This window comes from Marmota monax, unplaced genomic scaffold, assembly GCF_021218885.2.
Source record: "Marmota monax isolate L192 unplaced genomic scaffold, Marmota_monax_Labrador192_F-V1.1 WCK01_AAM20220418_F8-fsc00044, whole genome shotgun sequence".
Lineage (NCBI taxonomy): Eukaryota > Metazoa > Chordata > Mammalia > Rodentia > Sciuridae > Marmota > Marmota monax.
This window is the reverse complement of record NW_026695198.1, coordinates 15,840,661-15,853,962: the sequence shown is the minus strand read 5'-3', so window position 1 is coordinate 15,853,962 and position 13,302 is coordinate 15,840,661. Positions and strand designations below refer to the sequence as shown.

Genomic DNA, 13,302 nt, shown 5'->3' with positions numbered 1-13,302 from the left:
ATTTGCTGCCCTTTAAAGAATGTGTGCATGTGTGTATGTGTTTGTATTTGTGTGCATGTGTTTCCTGTGTGTGTGTACACATATGTATATATTCCATAGCAATTTATTTTGCTTCTGGTATCAGTTTGCCATTGTGAGAAGCATGATCCCCTCCACATACTGAATCTATTATGCTTTCTTTTTTCTTTGGCCCTTACCTCTTTGGAACCTAACATATACATTAATTATTGTTATTTATTGTCTGTCTGCCTCTCCAGAATGTATGCTCCATCAGGACAGGCTTGTATGTCTGCCTTGATTATTGCTATATCCCAAGCTCTAGAAGAAACACTGATGCCTAGCACACATCAAGTGTTAAATTAATATTTGTTAAAGGAATAAATGCTTCTGAAGAAAATCTCCCTTCAAAATTCTCCTCCCATCCCTAATCAGACATTTGGGGAAAATGTAATAAGCAAAAATGTTAGTCTCACTTTACCTGAGTGAAAGACTGTAAGTGAGATTGCAGGGTCTTTTGGGGCCCTAGGAATTGGATGGATGGGTCTCACCGTCTCCCTGTAATACAAGTGTCTCCTATTAATCTTCTTAAAGAGGGAGGGGGATGGGGATTGGTTTCATTAAAATATTTTGATATGGTAATCTGGTATAGAATTCAGGATTTAGTTTGGCTAATAATACACTCAACGCTCATCATTCAGATTTCATGTTTGTGGATGTGCTTATGTAAGAGAAAACAAACTTCCTTCTCTGGGGGAAGAATAACTTCCTTCTATTCTCAGGTTCTATGTCTGGGCCTGAGAATAAAATTAACATAAAACAGTAACAAGAGAATTGCATACAAGTTTTATTTAATATTTTCATGTACATGGGCATATTCATAAGAAAGATGAAGACTTAAAAAAGACATTAGGCCCAAGGGCTGGGGCTGTAGCTCAGTGGCAGAGCACTTGCCTAGCATGTGTCTTCACTGGGTTCAATCCTTAGCACCACATAAGCATAAACATATAAAATAAAGGCATTTTTATCCATCTATAACTACAAAAAATTTTAAAAAGAAGATATTAGTGTCAAAAGCTTACATGCATTTGTAAATAAAGAAGGATAAATTATGGAGAGGTGACAAGACAAAAAGGTGTGGGCTAGGGTCAGTAATTGTGGAGGGTGACTAGAAAATATATGGGGGAAACTATTGGAAAATGAGGCTTAGTTTCGTAGATTCAGATCCACTTTGGTACAACTCGCAGACTCCAATGATGAGAATGTTCTTTCCTTCCTGGTACAGTGAGGGCATCTTTCTTATGTGAAATTTTATGACCTGACTTTAGGTAGAAAGTGTTTCTGTTGTTTCTCAGGTGCTTCAGCTCAAAGTAGACACTATGTCAAAGTCGCATTCTTTGGTGTGGTGTATTCTGAACTCCTTTACCTACCCACTAAAATTTATTTGTAGATCTGAAACCAATATGGCACTTTCTTCTTCATGACATGATCTGTGAGCCACCCAGTGTACATGTCCCCAGTTGAGTTTGAACAAGGCAATCCTTTGCCTTCTTGCTTCAGATCTCCTATTGTAAATTCTTTACATGGTCTATGTAGTGCCTTGTGTTTTGCATTTTTGTGTGTTTTGTTGATTTTCTTTTTAAAAATGGCACCAAGCATTGTGCTGAAGTAATGTCGGTCAAATGCTCCTATGCACTGGAGGTTGTGATGCAAGAGGCCTTATGAAGAAACATGTACATCAGTCAGATTAGCTTCCTTCAGGCAGTGCTGTTGGCAAGGAGCTCAAGATTAACAAATTAGCAATGTATATATTAAATTAGGCGTCCTCAAACAGAAACACACAGAAAACAAAGTTATACATTGACTGATTGATGAAAATGTAACCAGAGGCTTAAAGAAAACTAACCCTGTATTTCTCCTGGAAGCAATGAGTTAGCACCCACTAAATCACTGTTTGCAGTGACTGTATAGAACCTAACTCTGTGAGTAACTGGAAGCAGTTGATTTACCCTAGAATTCCACAGAATGGTTCCCTTTCTGATCTTGGAAACATTCTCTGAATGTTTCCTTTTTGGGGACAGTACATATATAGAGAAAGCCATGGATGTGCAATATCCAAATATGAGCTCAGTCCTACTTCCCCAACATTTGTGATAATTCTTAACAAATTATTTAACCTTTCTGGGTAGAGTTTCCTGATCTGTAGAATGGTTTCCTCCACTGATAGGAAGAACTATCAAGCTCTTTAGTGTGCATATGTGTAAGATACTTTTTCAAGTGGAACACCATTTTGTATCTTCAGATATCATGGAGAACTGTTGCTAAAAAATTGTATGGATTTGACTTTTGGGTTTTAGAGGTGATAAACAGCATACCTGTAAATAAAAGGAACACTTTGCTAATTCCAGAATGTCTTGGGTATTATCTGACCTGGCATCAGAAGCTGCCTCTCAACATCATTCCTCCCAAAGTCATTGGTCCAGTTTTCCTAACCTAAGTGTCCAAATGGTGACCTGTTAAAGCCACCTAATGACCCTATTTTAACTTAAGTACCTCTTTAAATGCTCTGTCTCCAAACACAGTCACAATCCGAGGTACCAGAGGTTAAATCTATGGTAAATGAATTTGTGATGAATTTGTGTGTGTGTGTGTGTGTAAAAGGAACTGACATATTTCATAACATGTGCCCATAATTTCTCAGAAGTGTACCACATTGCAATTTATTTTACATTTAGGCAATATTTAAAAAAAAATTTTTTTGTATTAGAAGTTCCCAAGAATCTTTCCGAGAAAAGTAATTTATGATCTTTTAAAATCACATTTGCTATTGTAAAGGAATTCATTTCTTCTTAAAAGATATCTTCCTGGAGCTCTCTGATCTATGTATGCATGCACATGTACACACACACACACACACACACTCACACACACACACGTCTTGATTATTTCCTTAACATCCTTGTTATACTCATGAGAATTCGCTACTATAATGAAACTCCTCAGGCAGAAAAGTTGATAAAGATTAAGCACAGTTTTGGAGGCTGACAGTCCAAACAGCATGATATAGTCTCTGGCAATGCCAACCATGCCAAATGACACAATAATTGTGATTTTGGAGGAAGGATCACATCCCTCAACAAGAAGTCAGAGAAAGAAAGGTGTCCTATGATTCCTTCCAAGGGCATGCCTCAGGACCTAAGGACCTCCCACTAGGCACCACCACTTACAGGTCTCACTCCTATCTCCCAGCACCACCTACCACCCTGCCTGATGACCAAACCTCAAACGAATGAATCTTTAGGGGGACAAAAACATTCAAACTGTAGCACTGTCAACCTGAGACCCTGAGTTGGTTTCCTTTTGTCTTAAGTCATGTGTACTATTCTTTCCTGGATTTTCCTTTGTTTTGCAAAAGTACATCTGTGGAAGATACAGAAGTGCACTGCTAGACCACCTTTCAGGAAAGGACTAACTGCCCAGCTGCAAAGAGCACAGCTAAGTGACAGTCTACAGGATCCCCCAGTGGTAATCAGTCTCTGGTCAATGCCTGAGCAAGGCAGTGATACAAGGGCCCAATCATTTCTGCCCAACTCAGAACTCCTTTAAAGAGAAATCTTTGCTTTGGAGCTATCAACGGGGCTAGTAGAAACTGTCAGGTCAGCATCAGTGTCCTATGGGTACTCCTACTCAACTTGTATCCTTTCCTTTTCCACTCACACATGTTACTCCCCAGGAAAAAATTTGCTAATTCTGCTTCAGCTTCATCATCTTGAAGAACCCATTCAGCATGACATCCTCAAATAATGTGTTGTTTAAATTATTATTTATTTCAGAAAGAATCATATAATTTAAATTTTAGAGACCTTGCGAGTATTAAGTATCTGTTCTAAAATGTGATTGCTACCTACTGGGTAGGCAATTCAAGGTTCTAAATTATTTCCCCACAGAACTCTACTGTCCTCTAAATCCAAGAAGTCTGATCATAATCTAGTTCTTATTCTTTGTAGCTAGTCTGGTTTTTCCGTTGTTCTATTGTGCCTCCATCTATGAAAACTTAGGGTTTCACCTTCATTCTTCAAGGTTTTAAATTTTACAAGGCTGTGTCAAGGCACATTTGTTTTTTATCCATCCTGTTTGGGTGGCCCTTTTGAATAGATGAACAATGTCTTTCTTCCATTCCTTTCCCCTGCATTGTTTCCTTCTCTTCCTGGAACTTAATATGTAGCTATTGTGTCTTTTGGGTCTTTTATGTTCCTATTTTTATATATATATTTTTTTGCCTTCTATGGTCTGGTGTCTTATGAGATATTTTCCATTTTATCTTCCCTATCTTCATATTTGGTCTTTAGCCATTTCTGATATGTTATTTTTCACCTTAGCCATTGCACTTTAAGTTTTCAAGAACTCTATTATTCTCTAGTGGCTCCTTTTAATATCACCGTGTTCTGGTTTTCATTGTTGCAATACCCTTTGGCTGTCTCTGAGGATATCCATTAGCATTAAAAAACATAGTTCTGTTCTATTCCTCACATTATCTGTTTCCTCCTGGGTCATTTACTTAATTTGTTCATCTTGAACTTTCTTTTTTTAAGCTGTTGTTTCCTCTCAATTGTCTGGTAAACATATTTTCATATTTATGAATGAACAACTACAATGATTCATATCATAGAATGGCTGGGTCTTGGGGGACATGCAGGCTTTTTCATTTATGGTGCATTGTGGGAGAACAGTCATCTGAACCAAGATACCCCAAACTACCAACTCAAGAAGAGACTCATTCTAAGAGTGGGATGGGGTGGCATTCTTTTCTTTCCATGTATATTATTAGGATTTGCTCTGCCTCTCTTCCCAACCTATACCCATCCATGATCTCTCCAAGAAAATCTACTCTGCTTAAGCAGCTCTTCAGGCTGCTCCACCAAAGGACAAATTCAGCAACAGCTGCACAAAGTTGTGGACAACTGACCTCTTCACTGTTCTGTGCCTGAAGTCTCTTGGGAACTCTACTGAAAGAATGCTTTTGTTTCTGTTAGCTTACAAAATGTGCATTTTGAACTATAGTTTTCTCTATCTCTATTCCAAGCTATATCCATATAGTCTCATTTGCTTTCAAATGCCTTCCTCCTCAAATATGCCAAACAAGACATGCTATTCTGCCCCTTGAATACAGGGAATGAAGATCTAAATGAGGCCAGAACAATGGAAATTTTTGCAGTGAAGCCTAAAAAAAAAGAAGGGAGTCTCAGGGTTATAGACTAAGAAAAGCTCAGGAACTTTTAAGGGAACTTTTTTCAACATGATATTAGAGCAACATAGACAAGAGCTGAGGGGCACCGAGAGAAGCCTTTAAGAAGGCCAAGGTATATTTCATTCTAGGTTTCCTGGAGAAATACCCTTGAATCATTATAATAAATGCTTCTCTTGCTTACACTAGCTCTGTGTGAATTTTTGCTACAAGTAAAAGAGCCAGAAATCATGCATGTCTTGAAATCTGTTACTTAGGCTGGCTGTAGTAAAAGGGGACATACCAAGGGTGATGGTATCTGCCATCCTGCAATGATGGCCATGACAATGACCTCTGCAGATAATAAATGCTTTGCTTGCCACCATAATAAAATGGGAAAAGGTAGGAATAAGACAGAGGCTTTTTCCTCTTTACCTAATTTATTTGCTTCTGTCCATGAACGTGAAGGGAGGAGTACAATGTATGTCCCCCAAATCCCACAGAAGTAATTTTTTTAAACTCTAGAAACACAATGTAACTTTAAAGATACATCAGCTTGTTACATGCAAAAATAGAAATTACGTTCAGTAGGAAACAAAAATTAAAACCACCATCATTTTACCCAAATTGTCTATGCTTGTCCTTCTCCCTTCAATTTTAGCTTCTTTGGACCAAGTTTAAGCAACCTTAGGGAAATTACATTCCCACTTTATAAAATTAATTGCTTTCTTTTTCCTAACTTCATATTATTCTTCGCATACTTCACATACTTTTATTTTGGGGGAACCGATATCTTATCAGGAGACTTAACTAAACAGTTGCAGACCCTCTTTTACAAATAAGATTAAAATAAGAATTTCAATACAGAAACTCAATTTGCTCAAACCAACATCAAGCTTCCTTAGTTAAAAGAACCATCACTGGAAGGTTTTTATGTAGGGCTAACAGGTAGAGACTGCAGAATATCACAGAATAGCCACGAGCCACTAACAATTTACTAACCCTCTTTTACTATGACTACAAAACCAGGCCAATGTAATGGGATCTCAGGCCTATCTGGGAGGGAATATCTTTGTGAAAATTAAATGTAAGAACAGGATCAAAAAGACATTTTAAGTACCCTTAACTTTCCCGCCCTTCCTCTTCCTGCAGAGTCAGGGGAGCGAGGCCTTCTTTGGTGGCTCTGTGATTGTGATGTCTTAAAATAATTTACAAAAGCCGAGGATCTGAGCTGCGTCCCATGCAGCGCTGGGAATTCAACCAGCTCTGAATGGGGCAGTCGGTTTCCAGACGCCCGAGCGCACCCAGCCAGCCTCCCCGGGGCACTGGAAACCACCAGAGCAGCGGCGGCCACAGTGAGCCACGGCTCTCTGGCCTCCAAGTGTGGCTTACATTATTGCAGTGATCTAATTACTTGGTTTGGGAAACTCAGGGGGAAGTAACGACTTTTGGTTTTAAAAGTGGAAGTATCAAAAGACACGAGCCAGGTAGGAGTCGAACCTACAATCTTCTGATCCGTAGTCAGACGCGTTATCCATTGCGCCACTGGCCCTCCACACTAAGGCCCAGGGGGGTCTTCAGATTGACACCGTAGTAAGGCGGGACCTGACTCCACCAGAGGGGAAACATAGGCTAGCAAAGGAAGGCTGCAACAGACAGGCAGCGGAGTCTCAGAGTCTAGGCACAGCGGACCAGGACTCGGGTTAGGGTCCTTCCCAGGGTCACGGGCTTGCGAGGTAGAGAGCAGGACGGAGAGAAACCGGGCGAGACTGTCTTCTTGCGCATGCGTATAACCTCACACCGGCTTGTACTTCGTTCCTTGCTCTTCGAAATGCGCATGCTCAAACCCTCAGCCAACCACGAGAGCGTTCTGACTCCTAAGTGTTGAATCTCAGGGGGCGCGCCCTATCCTCTTGTCCCTTCGATAGCTCAGCTGGTAGAGCGGAGGACTGTAGCTGGTTCCCTGGCAAGAGAGATCCTTAGGTCGCTGGTTCGATTCCGGCTCGAAGGAGACGGGTCCTTTTTTTTTTTTTTTTTTTTTTTTCCTCCCTGGCTTCCTATGACTTACAAGCCCTTTCTTTTCAGGATGTGCCCCTCAGTCAATCATAGCATCCCAAAGAACAGTTTGGCGGCTCGGCACTTTGGCACCATGGTGGGTCTGTGACATCCCACGTGTGAAACCTTTTGCGATCCCAGAGCGAGGACATGCTCGGGCCAGTTAGTTCCAAAGTGCGGCTGTTTGTGTTTGTTCCTTAAGCTTCTCTGGCGTTTCCCGAGTTATTAAAAACAAAGCAAAACAAACAAACAAAAAAAACCGGGAGAGAACGCGGCCAAGCCGGTCCCAGGCAGAAGTGCCTCTTCCTAAACCCGGGGCAGCGTCTGCTCCGCCTGCCCTGAGGAGGTGGGAAGAGCCGTCTCGTACTCCCGGGCCCTGGGAACCAGGAGAGCAGGGCACACCACACGGAGTCTAGAAAGTGAGGCGACGTTATGGGAACAAGACGGGAGGAGAGCCGCCCGCTCCCTTCGATAGCTCAGCTGGTAGAGCGGAGGACTGTAGGTTGCATTTCCCTAGCCATCCTTAGGTCGCTGGTTCGACTCCGGCTCGAAGGAAGGGCGGTTTACTTTTGTCACTTTGGTTTCAGTTACTAGACAAGATCAAAAGTGGTTTTAAAAAAAAAAAAAAAAAAATATCTTCACTTCTCCCTGCTCTGTCCCTCCTCTAGAGGAACAGATAACCAGCTATGCCCAGCGGTGGGGGATTAGCTCAAATGGTAGAGCGCTCGCTTAGCATGCGAGAGGTAGCGGGATCGATGCCCGCATCCTCCAGTTTTCTTCCTGGCTTCACTTGGTAGTTTTTCGTTCAGTTCGCTCTCAATCTGAACCTAAGCAGAAAGTCAGACCTTAGGCAAGAGAAAGGTAAAGTAAAGCTTGAGGTTACGGCTCGCTAAAACACCCCATCGAGGGTCGATGGGTGTTGGCAGTTTCTTTAGGGAGTTTCTTAAAAAATCAGATCCATTTTCTTTGGGAAATTAACGAAGTTGGTTGTCTTTCTTTCACAAATGGTAACAAATTGCCTTTATATATCTATTGCTGCTCCGGATCCTGTGTGATTTGGGTTTGATATCTGCACTGCCTGGATTTAGGGGAAACCAGAGGGGGAAACTAGCAGGAAATAGAGAACTTGGAAAGGGACGCTGACTGCTTGACTCCTCTGTTAGGCAGAGGGGGCAGGGCAGGCTAAGGCAAGGGTGGAACGTGGAGAAGTCAGGGAGTGACGGTTTGCTTTTGGAAGGGGGTTCTAGTGCCGGTGTCCTCTTGGGAAGTAATTGTGGAAAGTTAGTTATCAGCACTGAGAAAGAAGTAACTGGAATAAAAGTTCTGTTTAGGGCTCCCCTTGAGTACAATTTTGTTGAAAAATAGCTAAAGCAACACACAACTTGCTGAAAGATTCAGAGACTGAACAGAATACTTAAGAAGATCTTTCTGGTAATAATTCTTACATATTATTTTCTAGAATAGAGTCACTAAAGAGCTGTTGAAGTCACAACACAAAACATAAATTTCCTAACAAAAAAGAATTATTATTCTTTTTGAGGCTAATAGTGGTAATAAAGAAATGGTCATTCTTCACTCTTGTACATTTTAGAATCCTGGACAATTTGTATGCTTTTGCTACCAGTGTATATAACCTGCTGTGGTTTGTTGCTTTATCTTTAATTTTCTATTTTCCCTTTTTTTTTATCTCATCTTTCAATAATTTTTTAATTGAATGTATGGATCACTTAAAATATATCAGGTTCATGAAAACACATTTACAAAGTAAGAAAGAGAATCCTTTTAACTGTAATTGCCTAAAAGAACAATAAATGGGTAATAAGTCAAAGGAATAGGAAAGAATAGTAACAGGATCTCTGTGGAGGACACACACGTATAACAGGTGATATGGGACAGAACTGACACCTCTCAGGGTCAGCAGCCCAGGTGGGGAATGGAAATCAGTAAAAAGTTCAAAGATACAAGTCAGGAGACAATAAGCATAGTGGTTAGTCCTATCGGCTGTGAAACCTGATGACCTGTCTTGACTTTGCAGTTCCTTACTGCAAGACCTTGGGCAAGCTGCTTGGCATACTGATTGCTTCAGTTTCCTCATTTGTAAAATAGGGATGATGATAAGGATACTTATTTTTATTAAGATATCATTTATAAAGCTGTTAGTACAGTGTCTGGCCCATAGTAAGTACACAATAAGCATTAGCTGTTATCAGTGTGGAAGAAAGAAAAAAGGGAGGGGAAGGGGAAGAAGGGAGGGAAGGGACTGGAGGGGAAGGAGGAAGGGAGAAGCATAATCATGAAGTGTCATATTCATGGGGTGTGGAAGCAAACCATACTTACAGTGAAGGCCTGGAGGAATTATTTTGAGAGTTTTTATTGACGTTTATATAACTACGTGTGGAAGTGCAAGAAAGAGGTGCTTGGCTCCTGTGTGCAAAGACAATAGGAAAAAAAATCATAAAAATACAAAATGATGGTTAAATACATTGTAATATGATCATATAATAAAAATGTATGATTATTTAAATTATATTTATTAAGAATTTGTATGGACATGGAAAATGTTAATAATTGAATTGCTAAACAAAGTATTACAGAGTAATACAAATAATAATAACAATGTAAACAAGCATAAATTATCTATAGAAAAGATTGGAAAATGCATACAAATGTTAATAGTGGTGATCTTTTTTCTTCACTAAAAATTTTAAAATATTTTCTAATTTTTCCAAAATACCCATTTACTATTTTAACTGGAAATATAAATGAATATAGTAATAGCTCGTATTTGAAATCCTGGTTGCTTCAGTTTCCTCATTTGTAAAATGCAGATGATAATAATTAGGTAATTAACAGCTAATATTTATTCAGCACTTCCTACAATCCAAAGACAGTTCTAGGAACTTTACATGTATTGATGCATTTATTTTTCTCATAAAGAAAACACCAGGCCCAGATGGCTTCAGTAGTGAATTCTACTGAGCATTTAAGGAAGAAATAATATCAATTATACGTAAACTCTTCTAGAAAATTGAAGGAGGAATACTTTCCAACTCATTTCTATGAAGTCAACTTTAGCCTAATAACAAAACCAGGCAAAGACATTACAAGAAAATAAAACTGTAGGACAATATCCTTAATGAACAGAGATGTAAATATTCTCAACAAAATTTAGCTGATTAAATCCAACAATACATAAAAATAAAAATATATTATGACCAAGGGAATTTATTTCAGGAATACAAGACTGGTTCAACTTTCAAAAATTAATGTAATTCATCATATTAAACAGACTAAAGAAACATTTGACCAAATTCGACTTCCATTCCTCATTTTAAAAACTGACAGCAAACTTGGAAGGGAGGGGAATTTCATCAATCTAATATAGGCATCCATGAAAAACATAGAGTAACATTATATTTAACAGAAAAGACTAAGATAGGTATGGTGGTACACACCTGTAATCCCAGCAACTCAGGATACTCAGGCAGGAGGATTGCAAGTTCAAGGCTAGCCTCAGCAATTTGGCAAGGCCCTCAGCAATTTAGCTTAAGACCCTGTCTCAAAATAAAAAATAAAATGGATGAGGCATGTGGCTCAGTGCTAAAGCCACTCTGGGTTTTATCCCTTCTTTCAAAACTGAAAATAAAAAGTAGTCATTTTTAAAAACATTGATTATATGTTGGGATGGTAATATTTTGGCTATATATTAATAGAATTAGTTTCATTTGTTTCTTCTTAGCTTTTTCAATGTAGCTGCTAGAAAATTTAAAAATCATATACATGACTCATATTTGTCACATCTTATTTCTATGGATAGTGCAGGTTGGAGATGGGACAGTTCATGTCAGGCCTTAGGACTCACAGTGATTGATGTCTTTTTCAAGGGATGATGCGACAGTTCCTAGGATTCAAATAAGGAGTGATGTGTAAGAAATGAATTGCAGAAGGCAAGAGTGAATTCAGATAAATCAGTTAGGAAATTGGGGTGTAAGGGAAGCGGGAGGTGGGTGGTGGTAGGGGTGGAGCTCAGGAGGCCCTGGAACCCAGGTGAGGACTTCAGACAGGCGACAATGGAAGGATCTTGGGCTATAAAGTATTTGCTACTTTTTGGAACAACTGTTGCTGTTTCTTTCTGTCACTTGAATTATGCCAGTAAATGTTCAGAGGAAAGTACAATATGTTAGTTTTCTAACATTTCCTTAGAGATCTTTATGATGAAGTACAATTTATAAACAACAGATTTGAAACAGAAGCAATTATCAAGATGAAACAAAAAAAGCTTTGAACCAGAAGTCTGCAATCTAATGAAAGAAGTGTCACATAGTGTTAGCTTCTGCTAAGTGCTTATCAAGTTAGTTCATTTCTCTGTGGTTTTCAATTTTATGAATTATTTGTTTTTCATTAAAAATGTTAGAATCATATATGCATGCTGCCTATTTCCAGAAACAATTAAATTGAAAAGATTACAAGGTAGACAGAAGGAAAGTATTAAGTATTGTGTAGATGAAATGGCCTAAGGAGATGACATGAATCCTTTTTACTGGAGAAGTGTTTTGTTTTCCCCCCAATAACTTTAAAAGTTACATGGAGGCAAATTCTTAAGATAACTAATGATTAAATAGTGCTTTTCTGAAGCATACCTTGAACTCTAGGATACCAAATAAATAACATTATATATCTACCTGTCTCTTACCAGATACACTCTATCTGGCAGGACCAATAAATAGAACCTGCTGCCTAGAACACCAACTAGCTCACCTACATTTCACCACTGACCTTATATGGCGCTCTCCCTAATTAAATTATGGATGGATGGATGGATGGATGGATGGATGGATGGATGGACGGACGAGTAGTTGTATGGATGGATGGATATTGCAAAGAAGAATTAATAATCTTGCATCTGTAAGAGGACTTGGCTTACACAAGATTAAGAGTTGGCTCTTTGTTTTGGCATGGGGTTAAAATATTTTTCAAGAGATTTAACTTATGTTGGAGTTGAGCTGAAAGTTTTAGGCTACTAATACCTTAGTGTTTCAACCTTTTCAACCCTCCTTCTTCTGCAGTTCTCAATTCTTTACCTGCACAGCCACATCATGTGGTGTCCTTTCCATGTTTTACTGACTTAGTCAGCCACCAAATCTCTTATATGAGCTACAAGAATTCTCCTTCTTCTCTACATTAGAGGTTGAGCCAGAAGCAAGTTCAATTTTCTAATTCCCATTGTCTTCTCTCCCACTAGGTTTGACCTCTATCTGCCTTACCACTTCCTATAAACAGTATCTTTTTAATTCCTTTTAGTTCTATCCTCCATCTGACTATAAATCCTGTTTTGTTTGATCAACATATTTGTTGAGCTAAGCTCTACTATTTTCTAGTATCTGGACTTTCAATTACCTGTGCTAAAGAGACAAAAGAGAACATGAGTAAATTAAATGCCAAGGTTGTTCTAGAATCTTCAAGAAAATAGCACTCCTGACATTAATTCCTTTTCTAATGCCTTATATCTTCAGAATACTCAGAACTATTTTGAAAGTTGGGATGAAAAGTCCACTTTGGTCTTCTAGCATTCTGTGGCCAGTGGGGGTTCATATCACCCTAGCCAGAGTACAGAATCCACCAAAAGTGGGTGATCCAGTTCCTGTTGGTGAATCTTTCAAATGCATTTTAATTTTCTCCCTAATTTTTTTTTATATTTCATGTTCCAGAGCTGATTGTTCAATGTGGTACCCATTAACCATATGAGGCCATTCAAATATAAATTTAAATTAAATAAAGCTTTAAATTCAGTTCCAGAGTTGCACTGTACACATTCTAAGTACTGAGTAGTCACTTGTGGCTAGAGGTTGAACACCACAGATACAGAACATTTCCATCATTGCAGACTTTTTTTTTTCTTTTTTGAGGTACTGGGGACTAAGCCCAGGGTCACTTTACCATTGAGCTACATGCCCAGTTCTTTTTTTATTTTTTATTTTGAGACAGGGTTTTGCTAAGTTGCTGGGGCTGGCCTTGAACTTGGGATT

General features: G+C 39.0%; 4 non-coding genes across 4 annotated transcripts; 3 read left to right on the top strand and 1 right to left on the bottom strand.

Annotated features, from left to right (window-relative positions):
• Positions 1-6,700: 6,700 nt before the first annotated feature.
• Positions 6,701-6,773, bottom strand: Trnar-acg (transfer RNA arginine (anticodon ACG)). The gene has a single exon. It is a non-coding gene; the product is annotated as a tRNA-Arg (tRNA).
• Positions 6,774-7,139: 366 nt separating this feature from the next.
• Positions 7,140-7,232, top strand: Trnay-gua (transfer RNA tyrosine (anticodon GUA)). Its single transcript has 2 exons — positions 7,140-7,176; positions 7,197-7,232. It is a non-coding gene; the product is annotated as a tRNA-Tyr (tRNA).
• A 509-nt stretch (positions 7,233-7,741) lies between these two features.
• Trnay-gua (transfer RNA tyrosine (anticodon GUA)) lies at positions 7,742-7,831 on the top strand. The gene is given in 2 exon segments: positions 7,742-7,778; positions 7,796-7,831. It is a non-coding gene; the product is annotated as a tRNA-Tyr (tRNA).
• Positions 7,832-7,974: 143 nt separating this feature from the next.
• Positions 7,975-8,047, top strand: Trnaa-agc (transfer RNA alanine (anticodon AGC)). The gene has a single exon. It is a non-coding gene; the product is annotated as a tRNA-Ala (tRNA).
• Positions 8,048-13,302: the final 5,255 nt, after the last annotated feature.